The following is a 26,807-nucleotide window of genomic DNA, read 5'->3' on the forward strand; positions in this document are numbered from 1 at the left end:
CTTTTTAGGAGCCTCTTTATGGGATCTGTCCAAAAGGATGCCCTCAAATTATAAATAGGCCGCTCTGGTGTCTGTGGCAAAGGCAAGAAGGAATGTGCCGTTCAGACAGAGAGAAGACAGACAGGCAGACCGGCTGCAACACACTGAACCTACCTGATCTAGCTGAGGGTTACAGCTCCAATCCCACAAGAGACAAAATAAAAATAGGGCAAGCGGCTAGAGAGGCAGGAGGGAGAGAAGGGAAGCTCCTCTCAGTTCCATATTTCAGGCTTAGAAAGTAGCAAAATAACTTAGATTGAGGCGGGACCCCAGATGCAGGAACTGAGGTCAAAAACAATGGGACTTTTTTAAAGAGAAGAAAAAAAATTATAAATAAATCAAGGATAATCATAATTACAGCTTCTTTTGGAATGTGGTTTTATAATCTATATAGCACTTGTCACACATCATTGTATTGGATCCTCCCAATCCCTCAAGCCCCGTTTTACATCTGTATTTGTATAATTTACACAAGGTAGAAAGGCTCTATCTGACTCAATGAACACTGAGCCATGATCACATGACCAAGGTCATGGGCTTGAGCCCCAAATAGGCCAGTCGAGAAGGCTCTAACCCCAGCCAGCTGCCTTACAAAAGACCAGACTGGCACCAGTGGGGCACCAGGCAGGGGTGCAAACACACTCCACTACTATAAAAATAGGCCCTACTGACTAGAGACAAAAATGTCATCTTGGTAAACAACAGGGGAGGAAAACCAAATATACTTGTGTGCATATATGTGTATACAGATGTTTGTATCTATATATCTACATTTAATATATAAACATATATTACACAAACACACACACACACACACACACACACACACACACACACACACACACACTTTGGAAAAAACTGTCAAAAAAAAAAGGAGAGCAAACAGTAGATTTTTCAGGAGTCTGATACACTTGACTACATCCTTGGCCAAGATTTTCTTCAGAGCTAGGGGCAGGTCTGAAATATCTAGAAGCAAAAACCTTCCTGACTACCAGTTAATCAAAGGAAGAACATCTGTTATGACCCTGTTTTCTGGAAGGGAGCCACGGTTGTCATATTGACCACTACTGCTCCAACAAAAGCTATTTCCTAAAAAAGGGAATCTTGTTGAAGCCCCAGGGTCTTATATGAGATTGGGCGGCTAGGTGGCGCAGGGATAGAGTACCAGCCCTGGAGTCAGAAGTCAGGAGTCAGGAGTACCTGAGTTGAAATCCAGCCTCACACTTAATAATTACCTAGCTGTGTGGCCTTGGGCAAGCCACTTAACCCCACTGCCTGGCAAAAGAAGATAAAAATAAAAAATAAGAGAATGAGATGCAAGAACCACCTACACCAGTTTACTCAGATGCAGCAATCCCAGCACAATCTTCTTTTTGACTACAGAGGTTCTCCTGTCCTGCCACTCACTATATAAGGTACTATACATATCCATGAATTTTCAGACTAAATTAAAAATTCTGCTTTCCTTATATAGAGATGCCCTAAAGGTAAGAATGAGCTTTCAAGAAGATACTTTCCTAGAGATATGAAGAATCAAGCTTAGTTTAAAGGCTATATAGAGATTTTGTTTTTTTCAAGGGGTTGATTTTGAAGCCTTTATTGAGAATCAATTTCTAATTTCAAAATTTTAAAATTATAATCATCTAATTCATAAATTTTCTCTAGTGAATGTGCCTAAAAGTTAATTTATCCTTTTTTTTATTTTTTGGTAACTATATAGCTTATTTTCCCTCACTTCCTTTCCCTTTCTGCCAGCCCTATACCTTTCCTTCTCTGCCTTCAAGAATTCTGGCCAATGGAGAGCATCTGCCCAGCATCACTGTCTACTCCCATATCATTCCAGCAGTTGAATAGGTAGCCAAAATAAACCCATTCAACCCTTGTACCACTCATTCAACCACAGAGGCTTCACTAGGATGACATATAACTTTAACTGGTATCCCAAATGATTGATTTTAGAGGAAAAAAAGGTCTGCCTGGGGCAGCTAGGTGGTGCAGTGGATAAAGCACTGGCCCTGGAGTCAGGAGTACTTAAGTTCAAATCTAGCCTCAGACACTTAATAATTACCTAGCTGTGTGGCCTTGGGCAAGCCACTTAACCTCATTTGCCTTGCAAAAACCTAAAAAAAAAAAAAGGTCTGCCAAAGAGACTGACTTTTCAGATTCAGAGGTCCTCAATAATCAATGTCAGTGGATGTCATTAGCAAGCCAAGGCACTGACAAAAGAAAGAGGAGAGTTTAGAAAAAAGGAAGTAAAAGGAGATACTAAATTGCAGAGTGCCAGGTAAAGGAGGATGAAAAAGAAAGATATAATTATTGTAGAAAAAATTAGTTGAACGGTTCTAGAAAAGGATCTTGTGTTCTCCACTCATTGGCTTGGCATCGGTCCTTACAATCTAACTCCATATTGCAAAGACTAGGGTGTCTCCAAAACTCTGGTACCTTTCCTTTTTACCATTCTCCTGTTTCTCTTCCTATACGTACTCCCAAAATTGGAATCTATTGGTCTAGGGCTGGACACCTGAGCCCCTTGAGGCAATTAAGTCAATATTGTTTCCAGTTGTCTGTCTGCATGACCATCCATCTTCCCTTCTTTTCCAATCTCCTAAATAATCATAATCAATCATATGCTTTTCAAAGGCCTGAACTCACTTGTCATTTCTACAAGTAGAATAGCATCTCCAAAGTCAAGCCCCAACTTCATGAGATTAGAGAACTATAACAATACCTGTCATTTCTAGAGCACTCTATAGGAGTCCAAAGTATTTTAAATGTTATCTATTTTCCATTATTATCCCCATTATGCAAATTAAGAAACCATGTCTCAATAGAGTTAAAGTGATCTATTCTGCAAAATGGTGGCAGTGACGGTATTTGAATCCTGGTCTTCAGAGTGAGTCCAACAGTCTACCTACTTGCTATTTTATGAATAACATATTAGAGGGAGAACAAGTCTCAGACTGGGGGGTTTAGTTCAACTCTTCCTCTAACATATTTTGATTATATGACCCTAAAAAAGTTACTTATCCTCCTTGATATACTCAACAACATTCCAAAATCAGTAGTCCATTTCTAGCATTTGAGAATTTACTATGATAATTAAATCATAAGTATATAGAATTTCTTACCATCTACCCACAGAACCACCCCTTCCCCCACAAAAAATAGAATCTTACAGCCAGAATGGACCATTGTGATCAATGGTGAGAATGATGGACTTATTAAGTGTATGAAAGACTTGAGATCATATATACAGCCTTGGATACTAACTACTTTTATGTTCTGGACAAGTCTTTTCACTTGTCTGCTTCAATTTCCTCATCTGTAAATTGTGTATAATAATACCACCTCAGGATTGCAGTGAGAAAAGAAAGAAATAATATTTATAAAGCATCTGTAAACTTTAAAGTAATGATTACTATATTATTGCACAGAAATAGGCAGATAGGTGTTCAGAGGATAGGGCACCAGGTCTGGAGTCATCCAAGTTCAAATCTGGCCTCAGATACTAATAGTTGTATGACCCTAGGCAGGTCACTTAACCCTGTTTGCCTGAATTTCCTCATCTGTAAAATAAGATGTTGAAGGAAAGAAAGATAAGTCACTCCAGTATCTTTGTCAAGGAAACTCCAAATGGGGTCCCAAGTGGTCAAACTTAACTGAAACCACTCAATAGAGAAGAAAATGAGGTTCACTGAGTTAAAATGACTTGCCCACTACTCATTGATCCAGCAATACCACTACTATATCTATATTCCAAAGAGGTCATTTCAAAGGGTAAAAAATCCACATGTACAAAATTATTTATAGCACCTTCTTGTAGTGGCAAAGAACTGGAAATTGAGGAGATGCCATCAATTGGGGAATGGCTGAACAGGTTGCAGCTTATGAATGTGATAGAGTACTATTGTTCTGTTAGAAATCAGAGTGGCTGGCCTACAGAAAAATCTGGAAAGGCCTTGAATGAACTGATGTAGAATGAAGTAAGCAGAACCAGAAGAACATTGTACATATCAACAATGGACTTGCTCATCCCAGCAAAACAATAATCAAGGACAATTCTAAAGGACTTATGATTGAAAATACCAATGAGAGAAGGAATTCTGGAGTCTGAAGGCAGACCAAAGATTACTATTTTCAATTTTTAAAAATTGTTTTTATTTTTCATGTTTTTTCCTTTTTGTTCTGATTCTTTTTTCAAAACATGATTAATATGAAAATATATTTAACAGAATTATCCATGCACAATCTATATTAAAATGCTCTTTGTCAAAGGGGAGGGGGGGAGGAAATGGAGGGAGAGTGAAAAATGTGGATCTCAAAACCTTACAAATAAAAGGATTGTTAAAAACTTTTTTACATGTAGTTGGAAAAATAAATAAATGTTTTAAAGTACAATCAATCAAACAATCAATCAATAACTTGACCAAACTTCAGCAGTGTGCGTGCATGAATACACACTCTTCCCTCCAACCTAAGATGTGCTATCACAACTTAAGAAAATTTTAAGAGTGCACAGAATGAAAAAAGATTAATAAACATTAATGTGTAAAACACAATGAACTTTCCATCCCAGTAACAATCAAGTCTTGGCCTCTGAAAATTTTTGGTTCCTAGATATTAATGTTATTGTCATCCTTAAGTCAACACTGATTTCAGTTCAATGTCAGGTCCTGCCATTCTTCAAAGAGGTGATAGCCTAAGACATATTTTCAGATATGGTAGCATGATGATTTGCTTTATTTCAATATAGTCATTTGGCTCAAGGGAGGGTTCTATTGTTCCTCCTTAGTTCTCAAAGAGGACCAATAAAAGGGTTCTATGGTGGGGAGATAGGAATCACTGGGAAGTAACAGTGATATAAAAAGGAAGGGTGAAATAAAACATTTGAAGAAGAAAAAAATAGTTGATACTGGTTGATCAAATAGCATCTACTTTGAAATTAACAAAGGTCACCCACATTTCTATTGTGGTTCACAGGGTCAGGACAATAAGACTAAGTAAGAAATCAAAGTGACCTGGACCTCACAAAAGTGAATGTTATGTATTACCTGCCTCCAGAGACATGGGAGTCCCTAGAGTCTGCCCTCCAGGCCTGCCTAGAGCAACATTTTAATGGCATATGTGAATTCAAAGATGCCAAACCATCATTTTAAAATCCACCTCCCCATCTCCACACTTCATCATAAAATAACCCTTATATTTTAAGTCCTATAAATCAGCATTTGTCAAGTTCTAAATTGGGCTACAGCAATATTTATTCATCAAAGCATAAATCTCTCCTATACAGTCGTAAAACTGCCTAATAATTTAATATGCTATAATTCTTACCTGAAACTTGTCAAAAAATGGACTGAAAGAGGGATCTGTTTTATAGCTAACTAGCCATGGGTCTATAGTTTATGAAACAGTTCACATTTTTATTCTCTGCACAGAAATGGTGGGGAGAAGACAAGCAGGATGAATTTCCATGAAGAATAAACAATTCAGCAATTCATTAACCTCTCAGGTGTCTTGGGACAGCCAAATCAGTTTTCCACAGAGACTGTGGATTCCCCCAGCACAGTCTTGGAGACACTTGGGAATAGAAGGGGTAGTTTAAAAAGCAATGAAAATATGGGAAAGGGGGGTTGAGAGAAGAGAAGTTGATATAGACAGAAATGAACAGAAGAGTTCACATATTCTTTCAGCCTGAAGGGACAGCTCACTCCAAACCAAAAAAAGATGAAAAACATTAAAAAAAAGATACCTTCTGGCAGAGAAGGGAGCAGTGAATGATTTCCAGGGCTATTCTAGTTCCCCTGTTCACTCTGCTGGCTTTCCATACCTGTTGATTTCACTTTTCAATAGGGTAATGTATTTTCTCTGGCAGTGACAGATACCTTGTGGCCTAGGGCCAAGACACCTCTCTCTTTTATAATGAAACTGGCTGCCACAGCCACAGCCACAGGGCCCCTCAATGAATGAGGTGTTGCTTAGAGGGGAGCAGTTGGAGAGGTTTTTTTTTTCTTTCAAGGACAGATGAAGCAAATTTAATCTATTCCTCTTATGCTGATTCTTTTGGAACATTCAAATTAAAAACCTAGGGGAATGTGGCGATTGAAATGCAGATTTCCTATTGGATAAGGCCAGGACAATTTTTTCATACTGTTGAATTGTTCCTACCACTCAGAAGTGGCAAAGGGCAAGGGTGATGGGCAGCTCAGTTAGTTATCCTTCACCTGGGTGTTACAGGGTGAGCCCTTCTCCTTTATCTATGGTTCACCTTGGCAATGGATCATTTTTTCCCAGGGCTGGACATCTGTGAGTGGTTAATGACCAGTTAGATTTCATAGTCATCAGTGCCCCCACCTTTAGCTCTAACTGCTCCCCATTCACTCCGATGGCATAGGTCAGAGGCCCTGAGTACAATGTACTCCTTGAATAGCTTTGAAAACAAAATGAAAAAAGCTCTTTAATTGGGGGGAGGGGGTGCAGCCAAGGAGCTCCAGGCACTCCAGCTCAGTGCCAGGCTCTCCAAAGAGTTTCTTAGAATTTTTCAACTTCAGATGCCACATTTAAAATAAAATAGTCCTGTTCTGTTGGAGGGGAGGGAAGTAAGATTGGGGGGAAATTTTAAAACTCAAAATAAATAAAATCTTTAATAAAAATAAATAAATAAATAAATAAATAAATAAATAAATAAATAAATAAAGTAAGATAGTCCTGTTGCCTGAAGACTACTTGTAAGCACAACCCACCAGTCCAGGGTGTCATATGAGGGTTTAAACCTAGCTTGGGGGGATTGGGGTGTGAGAAAAAAAGGAACTGTAAATAGCTCAAGTGAAAGTGATTAATTGAATCAACTTTCCAGTAATTGTAACAAGATGGAGGGAAAAAGGTAAACTAATTAATCCTAATTAGCATACAAACTGGAATATATCAATATTAAACTAATTTTGGGGAGGAGGGAATTTTCCTCATTGTAGTAACACCCAGTAGAGAATTCTTGTCTTTTTTTCATTCAAACAAAGCACAAGACCATTACACAATGGAACTAAGTACACCCTTCCAGATGAGCAAACAGAAGACCCATCCAAAGGGGCCTCTGTATTACTCAATGTTCCCTCTTAACAATTTACAGAGGCCAAGGGAGGTTAAAGGGTTTGTCCACAGTCAAGAAGAAGCAAGTAGCAGAGCAAATCCGAACCCAGGTCCTTTGACCACGAAGTCACTAACCAGAATTCAGGAAGCTCCATGACCCACCATCCCAGCATCCTATCCCTCAATCCAAACAAAATGGAATGCCTAGAAAAGATGGTTAATTCCAGTCTGCCCAAGGGTCTGCAGCCTTTTCAACTTTTTTTCATATTAAGTTGGAAAGGTAGAAGAGAGGATATCTTCAACCTTGCCAGAATTCAAGATCAAGTTGAGACAGAAGGCTTATGGCTATTTTACTCATTGGACCATAGGGTATATTAAATATGTATGGTGTGGGGATAAGGTGGTTAAAGGCAACTACCATGCTTACAGGATGGTTGTCTTGTTCTCTTCCCAATCCTCCAACTCAATAAGCAGAATCACTCACTATATGTCCCTGAATGTAACTGAATTTAATAAGCAGACCAATGGTGACAATTTACTTAGCACAGAGTCTAGCATAGTAAACAATAAATAAGTGCTGGCTATCATCATCTTATTTATTCTACCATTTGCCAATCACTGACCTAAACATCAATTTTAGTATGAAAACATCACAACATCAGCTAACAGACAGCTTGAGTCTGTCCCCTGTCTTCCAGACCTCTACCAGAATAGAGTACTGTATGCTAAGAGAAGCTTTTCTTTTTTCTTCTCCTATTTTTAAAGAAGCCACAAGAAACCAGGGAGAGATGCACAGGCATTCTGTGAGAAACATATATGCGCCGTGACTGCCTTGATCTTACCTACTACCACAAGCCTCACAGGTAAAAAATACAACTCTGGGTCTACCACACGGACTTGACTTTCCAGCAAACCCCCATCACAGTTTACTTTAACTCTGAAGGCCCCAAAAGCACAATTCGAAAAACCGCAAAAGTAAACTACTTCACAACAACAAGCACACATACTCCAGGTCCACAGATAAAATCCCTACAATGTTATCTGCAAAAGGATACAGAGGGGAACTTCGGTTTTAAAAAAAATAATGTACAAAAACCCAATCTTGAAAAAATCATATATGTGTGTGTGTGTGTGTGTGTGTGTGTGTGTGTTTGTGTGTGTGTATAAAGGAGCAATTGTTTATATTACAAAAAAACAAACAATTGCTCTAAGAAAACAATCCCTTTTTTCCTTGAAAAAGCCTGCTCTTCTGAGATATTTAAAATGATACAATTTGTATGCAACTTTCCTTTAATACATATAACCACATGAGGCAACATGACCTTCTGCATATCTGTGGCAAGATATCTTGGAGGCAACATAGTACAAGGAAAGAAGTCAGGATTTAGAATAAGAAGACCTAAGTCAATTCCTACCTCTGCTACTTAGTAGTTCAGGCCTTGAGCAAAACAGTTTATGTCTCTGGGCCTCCCACAGAATCTTAACTTTAGACCTAAAAGGAATTTCATGAGTACAAAAAAAACCCTCATTTTGAAATTGAGAATTTAAAGCCTTATATAGATAAAGTGATAAGATCAGGATCACACAGCAAATAGCTATGTGAGACAATATTTGAGCCCAGGTCTCTGACTCCAAGACTGGCAGGCACCTTATAAAATGTTGCTTCAGTTTCCCTGTTCAAATAAAGGGAATTGGATTCAGATGACCTCACAGATTTCTCCTACTTCCAAATCTGTGATCTTCAGTTGAAAAACAATGTGGCATGGCAGATGAAGGGTCAATCTTGGAGTCAGAAATATTTGGGTTCATGTCCTGTCTTTGAAACCGACAACTCTATAAGATTCTAAGTTCATTCATTCAATAAACATTTAAGTGCCAGACACTTTGCTGAGTTTTTGTTATTGTTGAATTGTTTCAGTTGTGTTGGACTCTTTGTGACCCCACTTGGGAGTTTTCTTGGCAATGATACTGAAATGGTTTGTCATTTTCTTCTCCAGTTCATTTTACAGATGAGGAACTGAGGCAAACAGGGTTAAATGACCTGCCCAGGGTCACACAGTTAATAACTGTCTGGGGTTGGATTTGAACTCATAAAGATAAGTCTTTATGATTCCAAACCCAGGGCTCTATCCACATAATACTATAGTTAAGGAAACCTGGATCTTAGTTCAGGCTCAGCCACTGAGAAATAGTTAATGTTTATAATAATGACTTAAAGTTTGCAAGGACTTGACAAACAGTTTCTCATTTTAACCGCACAACAACCCCAGAAGGTAGGTGCTAGCATGATTCCTATTTTACAGGTAAGGAAAAAAAGTCAAAAGTCACAAAGCTTATAATTAACAGAGCTACATATTCCTTAGAATTCACCTCTGCCCCACTTTGGAACTTCTATGAATGATTTCTCCATCACACCCCCAAATCATGTGCCATGCCCCCTCCCCATCTCTTTTCAACAGCTTTGTGTATATTGTTTTACCCCATTAGAATGCAGTATGATTTGGCCTTGGTCTTTCTGGCAAAAGGTTCAGCAGTCTAAACATATCACCACACTGCCTGCAGAAAGCTCTCTGTCTTTGAGTGAATCAAATTCCTACATTGACTCTAGCAATGTGATGTGAAAAAAAAGTTCCAGATTGGATTTAACTCTGTCATTTATTTTTACCTGGGGAGCTTTGGATAAATCACTTTCCCTCTCTTAATTTTTAGTTTCCTCATATACAAAATTTAGCAGATGAACTTAATGACCTCTAAGGTCCTTTCCAACTCTATATTTTCCCTTTATGTCTTTTACATGGTATTGTGTGTTGAATTAAAAACCAAAATCTTGTTTCCATTACCAGAACAATTGACGGCTATAAAGAAGAAAGAAAAGAAACTCACTTCTGCAGACTTACCTTTGCATATGATAAATTAGAGCTGTGGAGTTTAGAAATCATCTAGTAGTTCAACTGATGAGAAAAATGAGGCCCAAAGAAGTAAGGCTTGTTCATGATCATATGACAGAGATCCTGTGAATTCCAGATTCCACTTCTTCTCCATAATATTAAGCTAATTCCAATCTAGGTTGTTTGGCCTAACGAGTCTATCTATTTGCAAACTCATTAACCAAAATCCTTTTCCATTTCCATCTTCAACACTGAGGTCTCCTAAATTTATTACCACCTATTACCTATCAATTCAACAATGTATGTGAAGTTCATTTTCTAGCAGGTGCCTACCTTCAAGAGTTACTTTTGAAATTTTATAATGTCATCAAAAGCTGAGCCTTCATAATATTAGCAGAATGCAAATTCCTTGAAGGGAGGAATTAGTCCCCTTTTTTTGTCTTTGGGTTGCCACGTTCAACACACAATAAGTGTTTAATAAAAGTTTGCTTGAGCAAAATTAAATTTCACAATTTGTTCATTGTTTTCTTTTGTTCATTCAATAATGGTCTTGGGGGGGGGGACTCAAGACTCCTTGCTAGTTATATGATAGACTGTTTCTTCATCCATCAAATGAGGATAATAACAGACTACTTACAGTCACTCACAGGGTAATGCTGAGAAAAATACTTTACAAAGCACAGCTATAAACCTGAACTTTATCATTAGCAGAGACTAATTTGAAAAGCATACAGAAGAGAGTGTAAGGGGAGAGGAAAACGGATATGTGGGTAGAAACTCAGTTTTCCTATCTTTTTGAAAAATCGAATCCCACAAGAGTTCTCCTTTAAGTGACTTTCCCCATCTCTTAACCAAAAAAATAAATAAATAAATAAAGTGCCTGGTAAAGAATAGGCAGATGAAGTAGTTATCAGGAACACTTGCAGTCACTAATTTGCATAAATTTTTAACTCAGTAAGGGGTTGTTTACTTCCTCCCTGGACTTGCCCCCAAAGTTTATTTTATACCAAATCCAAATTCTCTCCATAACCCTCCACCCATTTAGGTGGATGGGTCTTTCTTTAAAGTTATTACCAGAACTTAAAGAAAATTGTATGATTTTTTTTAAAAAGAGAAAGCGAGAAAAAGGGGGGGAGTCAACAACTCTCTGAGTTGAGTGTCTCTCAAAAACTCTGTTCTGTGTACTTTCCCACTTCCTGTTGCTTCCCCACCTCACAACTTTTTTTTTATTTTTGAAACATGTATGTTCTTCCTGGTAGCACGGTATAATTTTGGTGGGGGCTGGCAGAAGGGATCTCAAACAAACATACAGTTCTTACTGCTCAGAGGAATGGGATTGTAGGCAATGTGGAAACAATTTTCCAGGGGCTAATATGATGATGGTGCTAGAAATTCAGCAAAAGTAAGTCCTGATCTGAGAGTCCAATGCGCCCAGTGAATTAAATGGCCAACCCTTTTCACCATATAAGTCTCAGATTTCTCTTTGCAAATTTAGGGGAATAGATTAGATTTAAGATCTTTCCCAATTATCTAGGATTCTAATATTGATTTTAAGGTAACAGGCCAGGAGATACACACACAGGTTGGCCTGTATAAATCAGGTTCAAGACCCTCTCTGGATTGGGATAGAGACTGTAGACTCCTTAAGGGTAAAGAGGTATATGTCAGACAGATGTGTATATGAGTCCCTTCCAATTCTGAGGAAGAATTCTGCCATATAAACCTTATCAAGTCTCTTAAATCACAGGACTTAGTTCTTATAGAGATCATGTATATTACAAATAAATAAATGGAAGTCAGGCCCCTAATAAATACTTGCTAACTAAATGAATGATCAACATCACTCAGTCAAACATTTATTAGCTACTCACTATAGTAGCCCTGTGCTAAGGCTGGAAAAAAAGAAAGAAAAACCAAAAGTCACCAGGACTCTAAATTAACAAAGCTCAGACTGACAACCAAGTCTTCCCAATTTCCTACAATACCTCTTAAAATCTCACCTGGATGCATTACTTTGGGACTTCTCTAACTGGTTTCTCTATCACACCCCCCAAGCCATGTACCATTGCATCTCCCCACCTCTTTTTCAGCTCTTTTGTGTATTATCTTATCTCATTAGATTGTAGGCTCTCTTTTTTGAAAATTGTATCCCCAGGTGTCTAATACATAGTAGAGGCTTAATAAATGTTTATTAACTGAATAAATGCATGTCATCTGATTGATTGATAATTATATTAATTGATTTCCAAGTCTGATCCAAAACTGAATAAAGACAGCCATAATAAAGATAATTCATTGATTTTCTATAGTATAGGGGCCAATATGATCCATAACCTAAAGATTAAAAAAAAAAGGTGGGGGGAGCATATCGATCACACAGGACTTCCTATCTTATACTTTATCCCATATAAACTCTGGCTGAACCTGCATGGCAACTCCCCCCACCCACTATCTTGACTGAAGCTCACCATAGGTAATAAGTCAATGATAACAACTATCTGAGTCAGCTAGTCTAGGGTTCTCTCCACAATACACTTCCGTATCTTCTCTTAACACCTGATACAGATCATCAGTTCACTTCATTCAGCACTGATTAAGCACTTTTTGTTTGCAGAATACTATGCTAGGAAAAAAAAAGAAAGTTAAAGTAAGTCTAAATAAGCCGGACTCATAGGGGAATGTGAAAAAAAAATTAAAATAACCAACCAGTTATCTTTGGAAGCCTGCTGCATGCAAACTAAGCCATCAGACACTGGGAATACCAAGAAGCAACAGATCTCCACAAAGTCCCTGTGTAAAGAGCAAAGTCTTAAAATTTTAATAGCTTAAGTTGTAGGTATGCTAGGGGCAATCTGTAAAGTACAGGACTCCTGCAAGTAGCAGGTGCATAATTAACACGTGGGATGAAGATTGAATGCAAACAGTATTTAAAAGGCAAACAGGCCTGTGAGCCTAATTATAGACCCTCAACCCCCAGTCTTCTCATAAATGAAAAGAACACTGCCCTCAAAGCCCGGAAATCTTTGCTCTGCTAGTTACAAACAGTGTGACCTTGAGCACATCACTTGGTGGTTGTCCCTGGATCTCAGTTTCTTCATCCGTGAAAGAGGAGGATGAGGTAAGAGATAAATAAATGACTCCTAACCTTTAAGATTGTCAGGTATTTTTTTTATTTAAAAAATGTAAAAGTTCTGCTCAAACACTAGCAGATGAACATGCATTTGTTATGTTCAATTGTGTCTGACTTTTGAGTTTTTCTTGACAAGAGATATTGGAGGGATTGTCATTTCCTTCCCCAGCTCATTTCATAGATGGAAGAACTGAAGCAAACAAGGTAAAGTGACTTGCTCAGAGTCACAGAGCTAGAAAGTAAGACACTATCATAAAAGACTACTATGAATGGAACGGTCACAATAATTTATATTTCTATTGTACTGTAAGATTTTCAAAGCACTTTCCTCATAACAACCCTATGAGGCAGATGGTGCAAGGGTTATAACTCCCACTTTGTGGAAAACTGAGGTTCAGAGAAATTAAGAGACTTAGGGGCGGCTAGGTGGCATAGTGGATTAAAGCACCAGCCTTGGAGTCAGGAGTACCTGGGTTCAAATCCAGCCTCAGACACTTCATAATTACCTAGCTGTGTGGCCTTGGGCAAGTCACTTAACCCCATTTGCCTTGCAAATAAAAAAAAAGAAATTAAGAGACTTGCCCAAGATCAAACAGATAGTAACTAACTGTCCAAGGTGGAATTCAAATAGCCCTGATGACTCCAATTCCATAACACTAGTAGTGTTTTCTTTTTTTAATTATTATTTTTGAATTTTACAATTTTTTCCCCTAATCTTACTTTCTTCCCTCCTCCCACCCTCCACAGAAGGCAGTCTGTTGGTCTTTACATTGTTTCCATACTATACACTGATCTAAGTTCAATATGTTGAGAGAGAAATCATATCCTTAAGGAAAAAAAATAAAATCTAAGAGATAGTAAAATTACATAACAGTTTTTTTTTAATTAAGTGTAATAGTCTTTGGTCTTTGTTCAAACTCCACAACTCTTTCTCTGGATACAGGTGGTATTCTCCATTGCAGACATCCCCAAAATTGTCCCTGATTGTTGCACTGATGAAATGAGTAAGTCCATTAAGGTTGATCATCACTCCCATGTTGCTATTATGGTACACAATGTTCTTATTAGTAGTATTTTCAAATGACTTTGTATTTTAGTAACAGACAGCTGAAAAAAGATTATGCATGTGTGTACAATATATTATTTATTTGACCAACAGAAGTTATATTTCCTTAAGAGTCATATAATGAGATTGACCCCTTTAAAAATGAAGGGTCATTAGTCCATGGATCTGGAAGACCTGGAATAGATCATTTCTATGACCTCTTCAAGCCCTGTGAATATATGATAATATATGATCTAGAAAGAAAGGAAGAGAAAGAGAAAGACAAGAAGACAGAAAGATGAAAGACAGAAGGAAAGAGAAAGAGAGAAAAAGAAAGAAATTATGTATAAGTATTCCCTAAACTTTAATAAATTTCCCTTTTTATTTGTTTATAGCACACCCATAACCTAAGCCATTTTTAAAGGCAACAGTATAACTGATGCAAAGTGGAGAGGGAAGAACAGGGAGATCATTGTGCACAGTAATAAAAATGTTATAAAAATGATCAAGTGACTTGATCAATTGTCTTTACTATACTGATCAATACAATGACCCACAATTCCAAAGGAATCATGATGGAAAAATGGTATCCAACTCCAGAGAGAGAAACTAATGAACTGAGTAAAAATTGAAATATAATTTTCTTGCTTTTTTGTGAGAATATGGAACTATGTTTTGCATTATTTCACATGTACAATTGCTATATTCCTTGCCTTCTCAGTGGGCAGGGGAAGGGTGGGAAGGAGAAAAAGAATCTGGAACTTGAAATTTAAAATTGATTTAAATTTTAAAATTAAATTAAAATTTAATATTTAAAGAAAAAATATAATATATATAGTGCCTGATCTCCAAGACAGAAGTATTCAACTGAAGATATGTGACAAAGATGATGGAAGAGACAAAGAATGAAGCAATAGAAAATACTGAGTGCTCTAGTAGCCTCATGGAAGCAGAGAACTCTCTGTCAAGTAGGCTACAATGGTCACAGAAAGGGAACAAGGAGGGAAGAAGGATGAAGAATGGCCCAGAGAAAATAGCCCAGAGATGTCCCAGCAATGGCACCAAATCACTAACAAGGCCAAAAGTCCTCTTAGGTCTTGTAGAAGGAAGGCTTTGCCGGAATGGGAAGACTTCAATCAGTACAACTGAACTGATGCAGAGCATTTCACATAAGAATTTCTTTCCAAAAGCAATGAGATCAACTTAGGCCCTCTTGACAAAGGTATTAATAATGTGTTTACCAAAAGGCTGGATTCAAGGTGCTGAAACCTACCTTCTAAGCATCTCCTCCCAGAGTCAAATTAAGAGAATCAACATTACTAAAGGAGGGCCAAGTCTCTGGGTCCAGCTAATGTCCAAAGGCTGAGGCCTCTCTGGCTCCCAGCAGCCCTCCAGAGGGAGACAAGACCAATTCCCTTCAACTTCCCCAAACCCACCCAGTATATTTCCACTGCTTCTTAGGGTCAGCAAGATAACTTGATAGCTTATAGAATGCTAAGATTTAAAGCTGGAAGGGACTTTTAAGGCCAGAAGGGTCCAAAGACATAGTAAAGATAGCATGAATAACAATAATTTTATAGCAGCAATTTTTATATTAGGAAGGAAGTGGAAACAATGTGAGCATTCAATGGATAAACAAACTGTGGCCTATAACCAGGTGTTACACCCAGTTCTAAGTAATGACAAACGCAAGAAAATTCAGAGAAACCTGGGGAGACTTTTATGAACAGATTACAGAATCAAGGGGACAAAATTAGGAAGACAATTTGAATGACCACAATAATGTAAAAGAAAACTGAAAGATCTTAGGCATTCAGAAGACTGAAGATGAAATATCATTCACCAGCCAAAGAGATGATGAATTGAAAATTAAGAGATAGTTATATATATTTTTGGGAAAGGCCAATGTAGGAATTTATTATGCTGAACTATGTGTGTGTTTAGGACAAGGGTTTATTTTTTTTCCCAGGGGATAGAGGTGTTTTTTGTTCAAATGGGGGACAGTAAAAGAGTCACATTATAAATGCACATAAAAATTAACTCATTTTAAAAAATACTTTTGAATTTCATCAATGTAGAGAACCTTGTGACTTCAAAAGTCTGCGATTACTGTACACTTCTTGCCTATTAGCAGAGGGAGGCATCTTATTAGTCTGGACTGCAGCATATAGTTTTTGGACATCTCCAATGAGTTTATTCATTTTTACTTGAAAATATTTCCTTGTTCATTGCTTGACAATAGTTATTCGTTCATCAGAGAGGGTAAGTCAATGAGAAGAAACCCTAATGTTTAAAAATATCAATAAATATGCCGAAAGGGCAATAAAAATGTGCACACCCTTTGATCCAGCAATACCACTACTGGATCTATACCCTGAAGGGATCATGAAAAAGAGTAAAAACATCACTTATACAAAAATATTCATAGCAGCTCTGTTTGTGGTGGCAAAGAACTGGAAATTGAGTGAATGTCCATCAATTGGGGAATGGCTGAACAAATTGTGGTATGTGCATGCTATGGAACACTACTGTTCTATTAGAGACCAGGAGAGATGGGAATTCAGAAAAGCCTGGAGACATCTGCATGAACTGATGCTGAGTGAGACGAGCAGAACCAGAACACTGTACACCCTAAGAACGACATGGGGTTGATGATCAACCTTAATGGACTTGCGCATTTCATAAGCGCAACAATCAGGGACAATTTGGGGGTATCTGCGATAGAAAATATCATCTGTATCCAGAGAAAGAATTGTGGAGTTTGAACAAAGACCAAGACTATTACCTTTAATTTCTTAAAAAACGATTATCTTATTATGTAATCTTGCTATCTTAGTTTTTTCTTAAGGATATGATTTCTCTCTCAACACATTCAATTTAGATCAATTTTTAGCATGGAAAGAATGTAAAGACTAACAGACTGCCTTCTGTGGGGGGAAGAGAGATTTGGGGAAAAATTGTAAAATTCAAAATTAAATAAATTTATTTTAAAGATTAAAAAACTTCTATAAAAATATCATAAAAATATGGAGAGAGACAGAGAGAGACAAAAACCTACAATACCTACAGATATCCTCTCCCCACCTTTTTTGCTTCCTATCTTCTGTTGTCTTCTCCACTGGCCTTTGACTTAGTGACAGCAGGGACTATCTTTTGCTTTTCTTTGCCTCCCCAGCTCCTAGCACAGTGCCTGGCCCACTTAATAAATGTTTGTTCACTGAGAGTTCAGAGTCACCACAATTCACAGATTTGGAAACTGAGGACTAGAGAAGTAAAAATATTCAACATGTCTCCCAAAAGAAGTCATAGAACGGGCAGCTAGGTGATGTAGTGGATAAAGCACCGGCCCTGGAGTCAGGAGTACTTGGGCTCAAATCCGGTCTCAGACACTTAATAATTACCTAGCTGTGTGGCCTCCGACAAGCCACTTAACCCTGTTCGCCTTGCAAAAACCTAAAACAAAAAACAACAACAACAAAAAAAAAGTCATAGAACCAGAATTGCTAATTCCAAATTCAGACCTCCTTCCACTATAACAGATCATCTCCTCACCTCTTGCTCTAAATCAGGGAAAGGTTATCACAATTAGCTAACAGAATATATTAACCCTCTGTGGAAAGTTAAAGTCCAAGAATTGACTCCTTGAAATTCAAAAGAGAAAGAAAGCTCCATTCCAGTTTCTTTTAATTTACACTCACTGAAATATACCCAGCAATAGTCCTTCCTTTGAGAGTACAAAGGAAGGAAGGAAGGAAAAGAAAGTCCCTCTACTAAGCACTTAACTACCATTCAGTCAAGTAAAAATAAAAAGCAAACCTTCCCCCCAACATATTGTGATTTAATGAAACCATCATACTGATCTTCACAGCCACCCACCCCAACCCACTTCATTTAAATTTAGGTAATCACCATGAAAACTGAACTGAAATAATAAAAATCTTCATTTGCAAAGCTAGCACTTATTGGAGGGGAGGGAAGAGAGGGGTGTCCAGGGAAAGATCATGTTTTTTTCAAGTTCAACAACCAAGGGGCTTATAAAGATGCCCAAATGAGATTTCCACTCACTCTGGATAGGTTTACAGGGTCCAAGAAAGAAATCCACTTTGCAAAGAGTAAGGGGTCTTTTTTGACCCTGGTAGCCTGATGCTATTTTTTTTCTTCACAAGTATCATCCCCCAAATCTCCCCCAGTCTTAGTCAAGGGGTTGTGGGTTCCATCTTAGTTGAGAACAAAAATCATGCTCACAGGATCAGAGATATAGTCCTGAAAGAAAACTTCTAGGGAGCAGCTAGGTGGCGCAGTGGATAGAGCACTGGCCCTGGAGTCAGGAGTACCTGAGTTCAAGTCTGACCTCAGACACTTAATAATTACCTAGATGTGTGGCCTTGGGCAAGCCACTTAACCCCATTGCCTTGAGAAAAAAAAAAAATCAAAAAAAAAAAAGAAAGAACTTCTAGATTATGAGTTCTAGCCTCATGTCATCATTTACAAGAGAGAAAACTGAGTCCCCACTTAATGGATTGAACAAGATTTACACAGCTATGAAGTGGCAGATTTAGAATTTGATCCAGGTGTACTGACTTCAAATCCATTACACTTTCCACTCAGGCAAATTTAGAGCCTCCATTCCTTTCCTTCCTCAAACTCTGAACTGCTCTCCTGGGGTCAGGTTGAAATGCACCCACATTTGCTAACAGAAAAAAAAAATCTTGATTTGTGTAAATGAAATAGACCACCTCAGAAGCAAATTCAAGAGTTTTTTCCTATATGATGGGACGAGTAACTACTTATAAAGACCTTAACATATGTCAATGCCTTTCCTTCCCATCCCCAGCCCCCTCTACCCCATCCTCCAAAAACAAGGACTAGCATGGTACTGCATGAACTCTTTCAGAAATAATGCAAAGGGAGAAGAAAATTAACATTCATAATCCAAGTGGAACCACTTGTCCTTAGAAGAGTTATTACTCATCACCACATAATAAAGACACTATTAAGAATACTTAATGCTAATTGAGGCACATGTGTTGCTTCACCTGATTTAACTGTACCATGGCCCCAGTTGGCACATGGTGGAATAGGAAATCAAAATCTAATTCAACATCAACTCCTATTATCTATATCCTTCTACATACCCAAAGTCCTTTCATGTAAATTCCTCAATATCCCAACCTTGAACAAAATACAAATGAACCATAGAAATAAATTAGAAAACCAAAATTTAAAAAACCTGTGGTTCAGAAGAGAGAGAGAGAATCTCAACACTGTTCAACTTTACTCTGAAATCTCAAGGGCTGTGGAATTCACTGATTCTCTTTAATGATGATGATGATGATGATGATAATGATAGCTAGCATCTATAGAGTGCTTTAAGGTTTGCAAAGGCCTTTATATTTTCATTTCACTCTCACAACAACACATGATGGGTGTTATTATTACTCTCATTTTACAATTGGAGTTTGTCAATCAATAAACATTTATTAAGTGTGATACTGTGTGATGCTACTGCTAAATGTTGGAGGAAGAGACAAAGGACAGCCCCTGCCCTCAAAAAGATCATGATCTAATATTTGCCTCAGAAAACTTAAGTGATTTACCCCAAAGCCACCTAGTAATTAAGGGTCTGAAGCAGGATTCAAATTCAGGTCTTCCCAACTCCTGATTCAGCACCCTGTCTACATGGACTGCAAAATTTCTAACCAAAAGGTTCCAGACTCCTATCTGAGGTAGGGAAAAAAGGCAGTTCTGGGGTTATCTCTATCAGAAGTCACCCCCACATATGCCCTGTCTCTTTCAGGAATCTGCTCTAAAATAGGCATAATGAGACACCAAATCTTAAGACAAATAAATAAAAGTGCATTGCCATTTTTATACAATAGGAAATTTAAGTAAAATTTGCCCTGCAGATAGGAGACAAGTGGAAACCATAAGTTCCTAGATGATAGTTCCATAATATAAAGAATTCTTAAGAGAAAATAGTTATGATCATATCCCTAACCTCTAAATCTGAGAAGAATAAGAAGAAAAAACTTGCTCTTTCCAAAGCTTCCCCATGAGACTGGGGCAGTCTCATATACAGAATTCAGAATGTATGGATCTGATCCAACAAGGCAACTCAGACATTCCCAAGCTCCCAGTTAACTAGGATATCTAAACTTTACCCAGCCCCTCCCTGCTGACTTGGAACTTGCACTCATCAATCAATATCAAGGCCTTGGAATTTTAGGGGTCTAAAAGAAAGGTGAAAACACAATAAATGCAATGACAAATCTTGGTCATGGAAAAAAGGTAATGAAGCAGCATTCCCTTCTCTCAGCAGAGAAGCAAGGACCACAGAAGCAGAACACTGAATGTGTTGTCTTTATGGCAAGCCTTGGAGAATATTTAAGGGAGGATATCTTCTCTCTCCTATGATCTCACTAGGTCTCAGTTTCCCCACATGAAAAATGAGGAGTAGATGTGGAAGTAACTGCCTGACTCAGGGATAGAGAATTAGGACTAAACTGAGGAAGATTTGAGTGCAAATTTAGCCTCAAACAATGACTATGTGATTGGGTAAATCACTTAATCTCTGCCCTAATCTACCAGAAAAGGAAATGACAAACCACTCAACTATCTTTCATAAGAAAATCCCATACAAGTAAACAAAGAGACAGGCACAGCTAAACAACAAGGAGAAGGTATGGGTCTCTTAAATCTGTTACCAGATCTAAATTCTAAAATGTTAATAAATATCTTCTAATGAGAGTGATCAAGTAAATATTTCTTACCCACAGGGCTCACAGTTAGATTCTTCTATTTTTCCACCCAAAGATTGTACTGCTCTTCCAGAGAAACTGTAAAACCAGTCAAGCCTGATTAATGACAAGACTTTTTCTTTTTTTTTTCTTCTTTGCAAGGCAAATGGGGTTAAGTGGCTTGCCCAAAGCCACATAACTAGGTAATTAAGTGTCTGAGAGACAGGATTTGAACCCAGGTACACCTGACTCCAGGAAAAGTGCTTTATCCACTGCGCCACCTGGCCAACCCAAAAAGACTTTTTCAATAGGAATTCCTCCAATTGTGATGATTTCAACATCAGATTTGGCAAAAAAAAAAAACCCTCTACCACTAAAAATTTGTTATTTGGTTCCCTGGAAAATCCAATAAGGTTCCTGGCTACAAACTTCCCAGGAGAGAGGTCTTCCTAAAGACAAGGTGCTCAAGAGAAATATTCTCAGAGTCAGCTCCAGGTTAAAAAAAAAAAAAAAAAAGCTATTTCCAAGATACCTGATGAAATTCCAAAGAAAAGAAGGGTATGTCCTAAGACTAAGAAACTCACAGACCTAACTCTGATAGCATCTTGCAAGTTAAAAAAGCTTTATGACTAAGAAGGACAAAAAGTCTTAGGTGCTGGTTCACTGTCCACAATCTCATGCTACATTCTCTTTTAGAACATACTGTTAAAGTACTCCAACTTCTCCCAGGACTATAGGTTAAAAATCATTCCCTTGCTTTTCCTTCAAAACTCAGCTTATGAACAACCATGAAGTTGTTATTCACTCCACCCCAACCCCACTAGAAGTTCTATTTTCCTCTTCCAACCTTTTCTAGTTAGTAGGACATGAGAAGACTTGTATGAACTGAGAGACAGAGAAGAAAGCAAAACAAAATTTTATATATATATTTTGCATATATATATATATAACGTGTGTATACACACACACACACACAATGTCTACAAAAATCACAAAGACTCTAAATTACAACTGAAGTTACATTCAATGACCAATCTTGATTCTGGACCAGAGATAATGAAACATTTTCTTCCTTTTCACAGAGAGATGAAGTCTACAAAATTAAAATGTGGTATATGAAATCTTTTTCAATCAGCTTTTCTTAACTATTTTTCATTGTTATAAGGAGGGGCTCTTGGGGATGGAGATGAAGGACAGGAAATGCCTGATGTAAAAAAAAAAGGGTGCCAATAAAACAATTTTAGAAAACTTACCATACTTTTCACCTCTTCTAATATGCTTAATTCAGAATCTAAAGAAATTAATTATTAAAATAATTCAGATTCTAAATTGATATAGATTCTATTCTTTTCCTTTTTTTTTTTTGCAAGGCAATGGAGTTAAGTGGCTTGCCCAAGGCCACAGGGCTAGGTAATTAGTAAGTGTCTGAGACCGGATTTGAACCCAGGTACTCCTGACTCCAGGGCCGGTGCTTGATCCACTGCGCCACCTAGCCGCCGCTACATAGATTCTAAATATTATTACAGAGGAGTCCAGAAAAGGGCACAGAAAACATTATTACCTACTTTCAATACAGAGGGTGGCACACACAAATTAAAGTTGATGGACACTTCTTAAACAAATGGACTATACATAGTAGACACAGTTTCATGTGCAATCCTTCTCTTCTGTTCTTCATATATGTTCACTTTTGCTGATGATTGTCAACTTTATAATTTTAATAAATTATTTTTAAAAATAACTAACCTCAGTTATTTTTATACCTGCTCTAACCTCCCTTCTAGGCTGTAAGCTCAAGGGTCAGATCTATGTGTTATTAGTTCATCTTGGAAGGTAAACTCCTTCAGAGAAAGGACTGTCTTTTGTTTCTTTTTGTATTCCAAAATGCTTAGGAGAGTATCTGGTACACAGTAGGTGTTTCTTAAATGCTTATTGATTGACTGATCTTTGTACTCCTAGTACCTAGCTTAATAGGGGCTTAATATATGTTAAATTTATAAGAAAATGAACATAAAGTCTGGTTCCTCCTAGTGGGACCAAATCTAAATCATAAGAAACAATTGAAGGATTTCTAAGGATCCTTTCAGCTTTAATTTCCCCTCTCTGGCCTCAAGATTCTCAGAATCTCCATATCAATCCTAATTTGTGGATACTAGCTACCTCCCTTGTACAGTTTGTACTCATTGGGAAAGTTTAAGACACCACCTTAAAGGCTACTATCCCCAATGTAAGGAAATGTTTCCTCTGCATAGATCCCAAACTTTAACTTTGAGGATTTTTCTCTCCTAATACCACTATGTCTCTTACACACTTTACCCTCTTCTCTTATTTTTCTCATGGATTTCATGGTATGGCATTTATTTGCCAAATAAATGTTTAGCTTCAGCAAACAAATGCTTCCTATGAATACAGTCAAGCAATCAGATAGAAGAAATCCATTCTGACAATCACAAATTAAATCATATATATATAGTCATGCACAGTTTTGTTCCCTCTCTACCCCCTTCATTTCCACAAATATACATACACACACACACACACACACACACACACACACACACACACATCTAGATCACTTGAACTTCAACTTAGAACTCTTTACTCAGGTAAAGCACCTTTATCAATTAATCCACTCAATTTCATTTCTCTTTATCCCCAGGATTTTTTTGGATGTCTCTATCCAAACATATGGAAACCCACAATAACATACAACTCTAAAAGTCTGAAGGAACATACTGTCCTCCAACCACACATGGTCAAATTGGAACCACCTTCTTCAGTTGCCAAATAAAAACAAATGTCTGCTTGGAAACAGTGAAGACAAGGCAGGAGAGCTTCTGAGAGGCAAGCCTCGGCTCAGACCAGTCTACAATTCCACAGCTCTTTCCTCTAAACCAACCTACAACAGCTCTCCAGTGTCATGAGAATTGATCAGAGATAAATCCAAAGTGATTTCCAAGTCATTTGAGTATTTAGTGAGGCCAGAAATTTAGAATGCTCATGAAGATATCATATCCCAGACCATCAGGGTAGCTTTGAAAGTAACACATGTACTTAAAAAAGAAAAGGCAAAGCTTTACTCAATAGAAATGAACATTTTAAGATGAAATCCTCTTTTTTTTTACTCTTGTTGGATATGGAAATGTTCAAGTTTGTTGGTGTTTTGTCAGATTTCAGAATAACAAAAAATTAAAAGTATTCTTAAGAAGTCAAATCACCAAGCATTTTATTAACAAGTTTCTATATCTGCCAAGCAAAGAAAGGCAACAGACTCTGCTCTCAAGGAGCCCTGAGTCTGATGAAGGAGACATCATGCAAGCAACTATAAAGAGGATATATCAAAGATAATTTAGGGCACTAACATTAAGGAGGATGGGGAAAGTAGAAAGTGAGATTTTAGCAGAGTTCCAGCAAGCCTGAAAGCTGTATTCAGGAACTATTTCCTCTTCTTGCCTAGTTTTATAACAACTTTCCATCAACTGCTAAAGTAAAGTTGAGCCAGTGGGAACCCAGGATTAGAGAAATACAAGAGAATCCTAGGAATAAAGAGAAATAAACTAAGCAGATTAGTTGATATGTGTTCTACCAAAGAAAATAATTCTAAATAGGATCTCAGGTGACCTGGACAGGATTTTTTCCTCTGCTTTGTTTGACATTAATTATCTTCACTTCTGTGACTCAGCTTCCCCATATGAAATGGAAAGATTATCTGCCCTAAAGGGTAAGTTATAAAAAACACATATGAAAATATTTGTATGTGTATGGATGAGAAGAAGAACTTTACAACTAGGAATTTATTTCATTTAGAAAAGAAAAAATTGGAACTAAAATGAAAGACATTTGAACAAAAACATCAAAAATGAAAAACATTCAAAATAGTTTAAAGAAAAAAAGGAAGAGTTCCTCCCTGTAGCAGCATTTTTAAATTAAACCAACAACATGAATACAAAGTTCTTTCTGCAAGAGAAATATTTGTATTTCTGTGTGTATATATATATATATATTATATATATTTACACACACACAATTAATGATACTAGAACATTCAATCTTGAAACTACTCCCTTACTCTGTCTTTCTTGTTCACCATAAAGTGCCTTGCACTAGTTTACCTGTCAGATCTATGAAAAGGGGAGCAGTTTATGACTAAGGAAGAGTTGGAGAACATCACCAAAAACCAATTAGATGATTTCGATTACATTAAATTAAAAAGCTTTTGCACAGATAAAACCACTGTAACCAAGATCAAAAGAAATGTAGTAAATTGGGAAATAATCTGTACAACTAATGATTCTGACAAAGGACTCATTTCTAAAATATACAGAGAACTGAGTCATATTTTTAAAACAAAAAGCCATTCCCCAATTGACAAATGGGCAAAGGATATGCAAAGGCAATTTACAGATGAGGAGCTCAAAGCAATTCATAGCCATATAAAAAAATGCTCTAAATCATTACTTATTAGAGAAATGCAAATTAAAGCTTCTCTGAGTTACCACCTCACACCTCTCAGATTGGCCAATATGACCAGGAAGGATAATGATCATTGTTGGAAGGGATGTGAGAAATCTGGGACACTATTACACTGCTGGTGGAGCTGTGAACTCATCCAACCTTTCTGAAGAGAAATTTGGAACTATGCCCAAAGGGCAACAAAAATGTGCATACCCTTTGACCCAGCAATACCACTACTGGGTCTATATCCTGAAGAGATGAGGAAAAAGAGTAAAAACATTACTTGTACAAAAATATTTATAGCAGCCCTGTTTGTGGTGGCAAAGAATTGGAAATCAAGTAAATGTCCTTCAATTGGGGAATGGCTTAGCAAATTGTGGTATATGTATGTCATGGAACACTATTGTTCTATTAGAAACCAGGAGGGATGGGAATTCAGGGAAGCCTGGAGGGATTTGCATGAACTGATGCTGAGTGAGATGAGCAGAACCAGAAAAACATGGGAGTGATGATCAACCTTGAAGGACTCACTTATTCCATCAGTGCAACAATCGGGAACAATTTTGGGCTGTCTGCAATGGAGAGTACCATCTGTATCCAGATAAGGAGATGTGGAGTTTGAACAAATTTCAAGGACTATTCCCTTTAATTTAGAAAAAAACAGATATCTTATTGTCTGATCTTGTTACCTCTTAGAATTCTTGTCTCTTCTCTAAGGATATGATTTCTCTCTCATAACACCCAATTCGGATCAAGGTACAACATGGAAACAAAGTAAAGACTGACAGATTGCTTTCTGTGGGGGGGAGGGAAATAAGATTGGGGGGAAATTGTAAAACTCAAATAATATCTTTAATAAAAATTAATTTTAAAAAAGTGCCTTGCTAGAGAGGAAGGGGAAGGGGAAGGGGAAGGGGAAGGGGAAAGGGAAAGGGAAAGGGAAAGGGAAGGAAAGGGGAAAGGAAAAAGGAAAGGAAATTGAAGAGGAGAGGAGAGGGGAGGGGAAGAGGGGGAGAGGGGGAAAGGGATGGGGGAGCAGGGACAGGGGAGGAGGGGGAAGGAGAGAGGGAGGGGAAGAGAGGGGAGGGGAAAGAGGGGGAGAGGGGAATAGGGAGAAGAGGAGGAGAGAGGGGGTATGAGGGGAAGGGGGAGAGGGAGTGTGAGGAGATAGGGGAAGAGGGAAGAGAAGGGGGGAGAGAGGGAGAGGGGGAAGGGTAGGGAAGGAAGAGAGGGAGGGGGAGAGGGAGAGAGGGAGGGGAGAGAAGGAGGAGAGGGGGAGGGAGAGGGAGGGGGAGAGGAGTGAAGGGGAGAGGAAAATAGAAGAAATCAAAATAGAAAAGATGGGTGTTAAGAGCTGGTAGCCAAATTGCAAATTCACAGCAACAAAGGAATCTATACCATCTGACTGACCACAGCACTAGCATTATTAA

General features: G+C 37.8%; 1 protein-coding gene across 12 annotated transcripts in view; it reads right to left on the reverse strand.

The window, feature by feature from the left end:
- The window catches only part of TRERF1 (transcriptional regulating factor 1), a 292,412-nt gene that overhangs the window by 205,346 nt on the left and 60,259 nt on the right, over positions 1-26,807 (reverse strand). The window contains exon 1 of one of the 12 annotated variants that reach the window (XM_074236953.1): positions 1-25,644. The exons of the other annotated variants lie outside the window; for them this stretch is intronic. The gene's annotated coding sequence lies outside the window, so the exon portion shown is untranslated. Of the gene's footprint in view, positions 25,645-26,807 lie in introns of those variants that run through there. 12 annotated transcript variants of the gene reach the window in all.

This window comes from Macrotis lagotis, chromosome 5 (genome assembly GCF_037893015.1).
Source record: "Macrotis lagotis isolate mMagLag1 chromosome 5, bilby.v1.9.chrom.fasta, whole genome shotgun sequence".
In the NCBI taxonomy this organism is placed as follows: domain Eukaryota; kingdom Metazoa; phylum Chordata; class Mammalia; order Peramelemorphia; family Peramelidae; genus Macrotis; species Macrotis lagotis.